The sequence below is a fragment of the Cololabis saira genome, chromosome 19 (genome assembly GCF_033807715.1).
Source record: "Cololabis saira isolate AMF1-May2022 chromosome 19, fColSai1.1, whole genome shotgun sequence".
NCBI classification, from domain to species: domain Eukaryota; kingdom Metazoa; phylum Chordata; class Actinopteri; order Beloniformes; family Belonidae; genus Cololabis; species Cololabis saira.
The window spans coordinates 126222-133749 of record NC_084605.1 but is presented as its reverse complement, the minus strand read 5'-3'; the positions used below and the strand labels follow the sequence as shown (position 1 = coordinate 133749).

The window sequence follows — 7528 nt, the reverse complement described above, 5'->3', positions numbered from 1 at the left end:
ACTGATTATTTCAAAAAGATTTGATTGTTAATTCTTCTGTTTCATTTAAAGTACTAATTTCTCGTCTACACCAAAACTAATGTAATATCAAGGTATTTTTAATGTCATGTATTCTGATAGATTTATTCCATCCATCCAGTTTCTATAGCTGTTTAATCGTGTACAGGTTAACGGGTTCTGCTGGAGTCTATTCAGTTCATTACACCGGAAAGACAGGATTTATTGATTTATCTAAGATATGATTGTATTGATAATCATTGATAATCATGTATTTCATGTACTTGTATTGACTGCTTTATATAAAACTTTAAAAATAAACTCTTCAATTTTCTGCTGAATTCAAATCAAATACATCTGGAAACATCGTTCATCATGTTCTGGGTCTCTGGAAAGATCCTAGATACAACTTCTGTTGTAATAGACGCTATATAAATAAAATTGAATTGAACAGTAATTTCCAGCTTGTAGAAGCTCTGAGAACATTACACATCTGTCTGTGGAGACGACGTCTCGCAGCAGAAAAACCCCGGAAATAAGGTTGAAGTCTTTCAAACTCACAGAATACCCAAAGTAACACCTCATGTACATTAAATCCAACTTTGTGAGGCTGAAATCATCATATGAATACAGGTTACCAACCTGTTAAAATGTAGATAAAACAGGAACCATGAGGACAGGAAATGTTCAGAAACAGGAAGTTCAGCACACACACGTCTGTCCTTATGAGGACCTTATATACTTCTGTTATGTGTTTCCATCTGAGCCCTGAGATCTCACTTCACACCTCAGCAGGACTCCAACCAGAACCACAGAAATGACATTTAAACAGCAGAAGAAGAAAGAACCAACACTAACCTGGTCTCCTCTGCTGCTCCGTCCACATCAACATGGAGTCTGAACTCTGAACACTTTCCTCAGTGAGACTCAGAGCTGCACTTCCTCCTTACAGTTACAGGAAACCACTTGACTTTTGTGTGTGTGTGTGTGTGTGAGAGAGAGAGAAACAGAGAGAGAGAGAGAGAGAGAGAGAGAGAGAGAGAGAGAGAGAGAGAGAGAGAGAGAGAGAGAGAGAGAGAGAGAGAGAGAGAGAGAGAGAGAGAGAGAGAGAGAGAGAGAGAGAGAGGTTTTCAAAAACAGCTGGTAAAGTCATGTGATCAAACTATCTTATAATAACCAGATATTATCTCACAATTTGGACATAATATTGAGGAAGTTTGCATTGATTTTTTTTTGATAAATATTTTTATTGACTTTTTCAATTACAGTACAAAGACAAAAAACAGAACCAAACAGAACAAGGCACATGAATATGTACAAATAAGCACTTGAAGATATTCCAAATGTAGAGATTTAAGTGGTATATTTTACTGTTGTGGTAACTGACTGATTTTCATTGTGCGGTTAGGGAAAAGAAAAGGATAACACTAATGAGTGACCAACATGTACACACAAGGAGATGGAAACACATTGTGTACTTATAGAACGCTCCCACCATACAAAATGTGATCAGTGACCATATTAGAAATAAACATAAAGTTGCATATATAAGAATAAAAAATATATAATACAACAGTAGAAAACGCTGCAATAAAATCTCCCCCCTCCATAAATTGCAAAAAAGAGCCCCAAATCTTCTCAAATGTGTTATATTTCCCTATAACATCATATGTAAGTTTCTCTGCAATTTTATGTTTGACTTCTAGAAGACAAAATACCACCATCTTCTTCCTGCTATCGTTCAAAGTCCAGCTTGCAGGGAAACACTCAAAAATACAAAGCTTGTGACAAAGAGGAAGTTGCTTTTTGATGGTGTATCAGGGTAAATGCGGGGTAGTAACTCTGGTGTAATATATGTTCTCATCACGCATTTATATTGTAAGAGATTGAACCTTGTGTTTATTGTTTGTACTTACTTACTTAACTTGGCACGGCTAAAAGGAGCATTTTCCCCAAGATAACTTAACACCTCATGCCATACAGTCAGTGTGTTTCTAACAAAGAGTTTTGCAGTATGTTTTTTCAGAGCAGATACATTTGTTGGATAGAGGTAGAGCAGGGGTGTCTGACTCCAGTCCTCGAGGGCCGGTGTCCCTGCAGGTTTTAGATGTTTCCCTGCTGCATTGCATCATGATACAAGTGACTGTGTCATCAACAGAACTATCCAGACTTTGATGACAAGCTGGTGACGATGATTAATTAGAATCAGGTGTGTTAATGCAGTGAAACATCTAAAACATGCAGGACACCGGCCCTTCTGTTTGACACCTGTGAGGTAGAGGTATAAGGGGATTTGGGAAGTTGTGAATTCCTCCATCTTTACCCAGTGCAACGGTGACTGGTGCTCAAACCAACATGACACTGCTCTTAGTTGGGCTGCCCAATAGTATCCCTGGAGGTAAGGAGTGTCATGGTTGGTCCTCCAGCCTTAAGTGGTTTTCCACTCCCCTCTCTCCTGCTCACTCCATCTGCCATTCACGCTCACCTTGTTAGCCACGTCCACCTCGTCAGTCATCCATTCATCTCCTCTCCCAGCTGCAACTCATCAGCAATCAGGACAGCATAAAAGCTCCACTCTCCTGCACACTCACTGCCAGATCGTCACACACTCTGCTTAGATGCAAGAGCTGCAAGAGCTGACATGAAGTTTAGTGATTAAACGATCACTAAACTTCATGTCAGCAGAATTATCAAATATTGCTAAACAACAAAAACAGCTATTTGACATGATGGGACAGATCAAGGGTCTGCGAAAGCAAAATGCAGAACAAGATAAAAAATAGCAGTGTTGGAGTCTCGGGTTGCTGATCTGGAGCAATACAGTCGCATGAATGATCTAGTCATCTGCGGAATGGAGACCAGACCCAGGACCTACGCAAGAGCTGCAGGGTCTGCAAATGGAGAGCCCACCGATGCTGATTTGGACTCAATAGAAAAACAGATCTCGCAAGATGCGCTAAGATCGCGAGAAAAACCAAGAGGCAGCAGGATTCAATGACGAGCTGAAAAACATTTCTGTTCTCAGCAAATACTTTGCAAAAGTGATCTAAGATTAAATCAGCAAAAACTTATTTTATAGGTTATACAAATAATCTGGAGCAAAACGAAACCTTGGATTCACTTGCGGAGTTTATGGACGAGAGTTTCAACCGGGTTGTCATGGGGAAACAAAACAGAGCCACCCCGAACGCCTCTACATCCAAGAGACCCTGGGATGAAAATTCACCTGGAGCCATCTCCCCTCCAGGTGGCACCACCGCGGACGTCCTGCTGTCCATCGACAGCCATTTGTCTAGCTTCGACTCCCGTCTGTCCCTCCTTGAGGTTCTTCACAAGGAGATACAAGCATTGCAAAGCTCCCTGGAATTCAGCCGGAGGCAGGTGGAAGCGCTCGCGGCTGAGAACCCGGATTTAAAAGAGTCGGTGAATTTCCTCACAGAGGGAATGAACCAGCTCAAAAAATAAAATACATTTATGAAAGAGGCCGTCTTAGACCTACAGGCCCGCAGCATGAGGGATAATCTATTGTTTTCCGGAATACCGGAGCGGACGGATGAAGACCCGGAAGAGACTATCCAAGATTTCATCGAAATGCACCTGAAGCTCCCAGAAGATCTGGCGGTGACCATCACGTTTCATGGCGTCCATCGCCTGGGAGGAAGAAGCCCAGAAGCCCAGAGACCTAGACCCATTGTTGCAAAGTTCGAACACTTTAAGCAGAAGGAGCAGGTGAGGAGCCGGGGACCCCAGCTACGCGGACTGCCATTTAACGTGAACGACCAGTTTCCCAGGGTGATCCTAGACCGTCGCCGCGTCCTGTTCCAGATCCGGAGGAAGCTCATGGCAGAGGGAACGAGGGCCGTTATCACCGTGGATAAACCCCAACACCAATCCCTGGCTCTTCTAAATGGATGAGTACAAATTTTCTTTTTTTCTCTCTTTCTCACTGATTGGTGGTTAGATTAGATATAGCTCCATAAACACTTTCAGCTGATTAAATTATTAATAATCACTGCACTGTTTGTCTCAGTAATCCAGAGCACACACTGGTGATCGTTTCTTTTCTTTTTATGATTAGAATTATTTCCCACCCCCCCACCTCACTCCCTTTTCCCATTCCTATCTTAAATTCTCCTTTTTTTCTTTTTCCCATGTCCCATCCTGCTGTACTTTTTGTTTGGTAAATTGGTATGAATACACATGCCACACATATAGAATAACATGGCACGCACATATGTGACAATATATCAGTAGTAATTTACACAAGCTCATACAACATAACAATTTACATATAATATTACTTCCAACTATTGGATCATGGACAAATTAAAGTTTCTGTCCTGGAACGTACGCGGAGCCGGAAATAAAGAGAAGAGACAAACTCTTTAATCAGATAAAAAAAACCTGCAGGCAGACATTGTCTTATTACAGGAAACTCATTAAGTTAAAGCTTCAGCAGATACACTTGCCACGACACACTTTCCGCATGTGTTCTCAGCTTGTTACAACTCCAGACAAAGAGGGGTAGCGATTCTCATTAATAAGAGGGTCAATTTTACTGTAAAGGACACACACATTGACTCAGAGGGTAGATATATAATACTAGTTTAGCATATTCAAAATATGAATTTATGTATTTCAAATGTATATGGTCCAAATGTTGATGACTCCTCGTTTTTCCACTCTTTTTTCACTTCACTCTCTGCTCGCCTAGACAACACAGTCATCATCGGAGGAGACCTCAACATGGTACTGGACCCTTGAGTGGACAGGCTCAGTATCGCAGGCGGTCACAGGAGTTGGCAGTCAGCAAATATTGTTAAGCAATATAAGAATTATCTGGGGCCTCATTTATAAAAGAGTGTGTAGGATTCATACTAAAAGTGCACGTAAACCCAAAAGCCAAAAATGGCGGGCCCAAAAAAAAAATCTGGATTTATAAAACCGTGTGCACGAACACTTGCACGCAATGTTCGCTTTATAAATCAGAGTCCAGCTGGAAGGTTGCATTGATGATGATGATGATGGACTATGAGAGTGACGATCAAGATGAAATGAAAGAAGAAAACGACGGGACAACCCTTATAAATAAATATTTAGATTTTAATTATGAAACATTTGATTACTCTGGGAAAAAAATACATGATATGGACTGTGACTGTGACCCAGAAACAAATTTTTTTCATACCATGCAAAATGAATGCAGATATTATACTGATCAACAATTCAATGCTGATATTAAAATGATAGGTGTGTTCTCAATTATACATATTAATAGCAGAAGCTTAATTAAAAATTTTTCAAAGGTATATGATTTTTTGGGGGCGTTGAAAACTAAATTCAGTGCTGTAGCGGTTTCAGAAACTTGGTTAAGTGATGAAATAGTAAAAGACTATGAATTGCTGGGGTATCGCATGTTTTATGTAAATAGGAGGAAAAAAAGGGGTGGGGGTGTGGTCCTATATGTTGATGAGACACTTCAGTGCAAACAAGTGAATAACATGTCTAAAGGGATGGATGACATGTTGGAATTCATAACAGTAGAAATTGAAATGGAAAAAACTAAAAACATAATCATAAGTTGTGTTTATAAAGCTCCTGTATGTGGAATAGAAATTCTTAAGGAACAAATGATTGACCTGTATGAAAAAATTATTAATAAGAAGACTGTTTTTGTATGTGGGGATTTCAACATTGATTTATTAAACCCACAGGGGCATATGGGAACAACTGACTTCATTAACACCATGTACAGTGTTGGTCTCTTCCCTAGGATCACTAAACCAAGTAGAATTACTAGGTCCAGCGCAACTCTAATTGACAATATTTATTCTAACATCATAGACGCAACTGTTGGGGGATTGTTCATCCAAGATATAAGTGACCATTTTCCAATTTTTACAACATTTCAGTACAATCTAAGGGGAAATCCTGGGGGAGGGAAGCAAACAACATTTAGATTGAGAAATGCAGAAACAGTGGAGTCATTAAAAATGGACTTGATGAGACAAACCTGGGAATCTGTTTATGTTGAAGATGTAAATGTCGCATATAATTCATTTTTGAGTATATTTAAAGAATGTTATGATAGAAATTGCCCACTGAGAGCATGCAGTGATAAAAGTAAAAAAGAAAATAAGCCATGGATATCCAAATCCCTACAGAATGCAATCAAGAAGAAAAACATACTATACAGGGAATTTATAAGAAGTAGAACAGATAAAAATGAAAGAAGATACAAGCTATACAAGAATAGATTGACAAAGATAATTAGGATAAGTAAGGAGAATTACTATAGTAAACTAATGGAGGATAGTAAAAACAATATAAGAGAGACTTGGAAAGTAATTAACGGTTTGATTAAAAAGAACACAGGTAAATCTGGCTTTCCCCAAGCCATCTTAAAGGGAGATACTCATATTTATGACAAGGAAAATATTGCAAATGAATTTAATAGTTTTTTTGTCAATGTAGGACCGAGGTTGGCAAGTGATATTGCAGCACCAATTAATACAGATCTAGTAAGTAATTTGACAGAAACTAATGTAAATAGTATATTTCTTACAGCCACTGACGAAACGGAAGTTAAGGGGATTGTCAGAGCATTTAAAAGAAAACGGTCCACTGACAATAATGGTTTTGACATGGCCTTAATGAAGGACACTATAGAAGGTGTGGTGAAACCTCTGACCTATATTTTTAATCTTTCATTCAGAACTGGAATATTTCCAAATGAAATGAAAACGGCAAAAGTAATTCCTTTATATAAGTCTGGTGGAAAAGAACTATTGTCAAACTATAGACCAGTGTCTTTACTTCCGCAATTTTCAAAAATTTTGGAGAAATTATTTGTCACAAGACTGGATAGTTTTATAGAAAAGCATAACATCATGAGTGAGAATCAGTACGGTTTTAGAGCAAATCAGTCTACTGGATTAGCACTTATGAAACTCATGGATGAAATAACTACCGCCATTGATAATAAATTACACACGATAGGAATTTTTATTGACCTTAAAAAGGCCTTTGATACGATCGATCATGAATTACTAATGCAAAAGATGTATAAGTATGGCGTCAGAGGGGTAGCTTACTCCTGGTTGTGCTCTTATCTAAGTAACAGATGGCAATATGTATCTTGTGATAAAACTGATTCTGTGTTATTGAGGGTTACATGCGGGGTCCCGCAAGGGTCTGTGCTGGGGCCAAAATTATTTATTTTGTATCTGAATGAACTTTGCAAAGTGTCTAATAGTATGAACTGTATCATTTTTGCAGATGATACAAATTTTTTTTGTTCCGGGGACCAGTTAACTGAAATTATAGCTACTGTTGAAAATGAGATGAAACTCGTAAAGAAATGGTTTGATGTAAATAAGTTATCTTTAAATATAAGTAAAACAAAGTTTATGATATTTGGGAACCGTAAAATAGATAAGGTAGTTAAATTGAGAATAGAAGATACAGAAATAGAAAGGGTGTTTGAGACAACATTTTTAGGTGTCATCATGGACCATAAATTAAATTGGAA

At 38.6% G+C, this 7528-nt stretch overlaps 1 protein-coding gene across 2 annotated transcripts in view; it reads right to left on the bottom strand.

Moving 5' to 3' along the window:
* Nucleotides 1-935, bottom strand: part of LOC133419832 (NACHT, LRR and PYD domains-containing protein 12-like) — a 211603-nt gene extending 210668 nt beyond the window's left edge. For both annotated transcript variants that reach the window (XR_009770558.1, XM_061709288.1), the window contains exon 1: nt 856-935. The gene's annotated coding sequence lies outside the window, so the exon portion shown is untranslated. The remainder of the gene's footprint in view (nt 1-855) is intronic.
* Between the last annotated feature and the right edge of the window lie 6593 nt (nt 936-7528).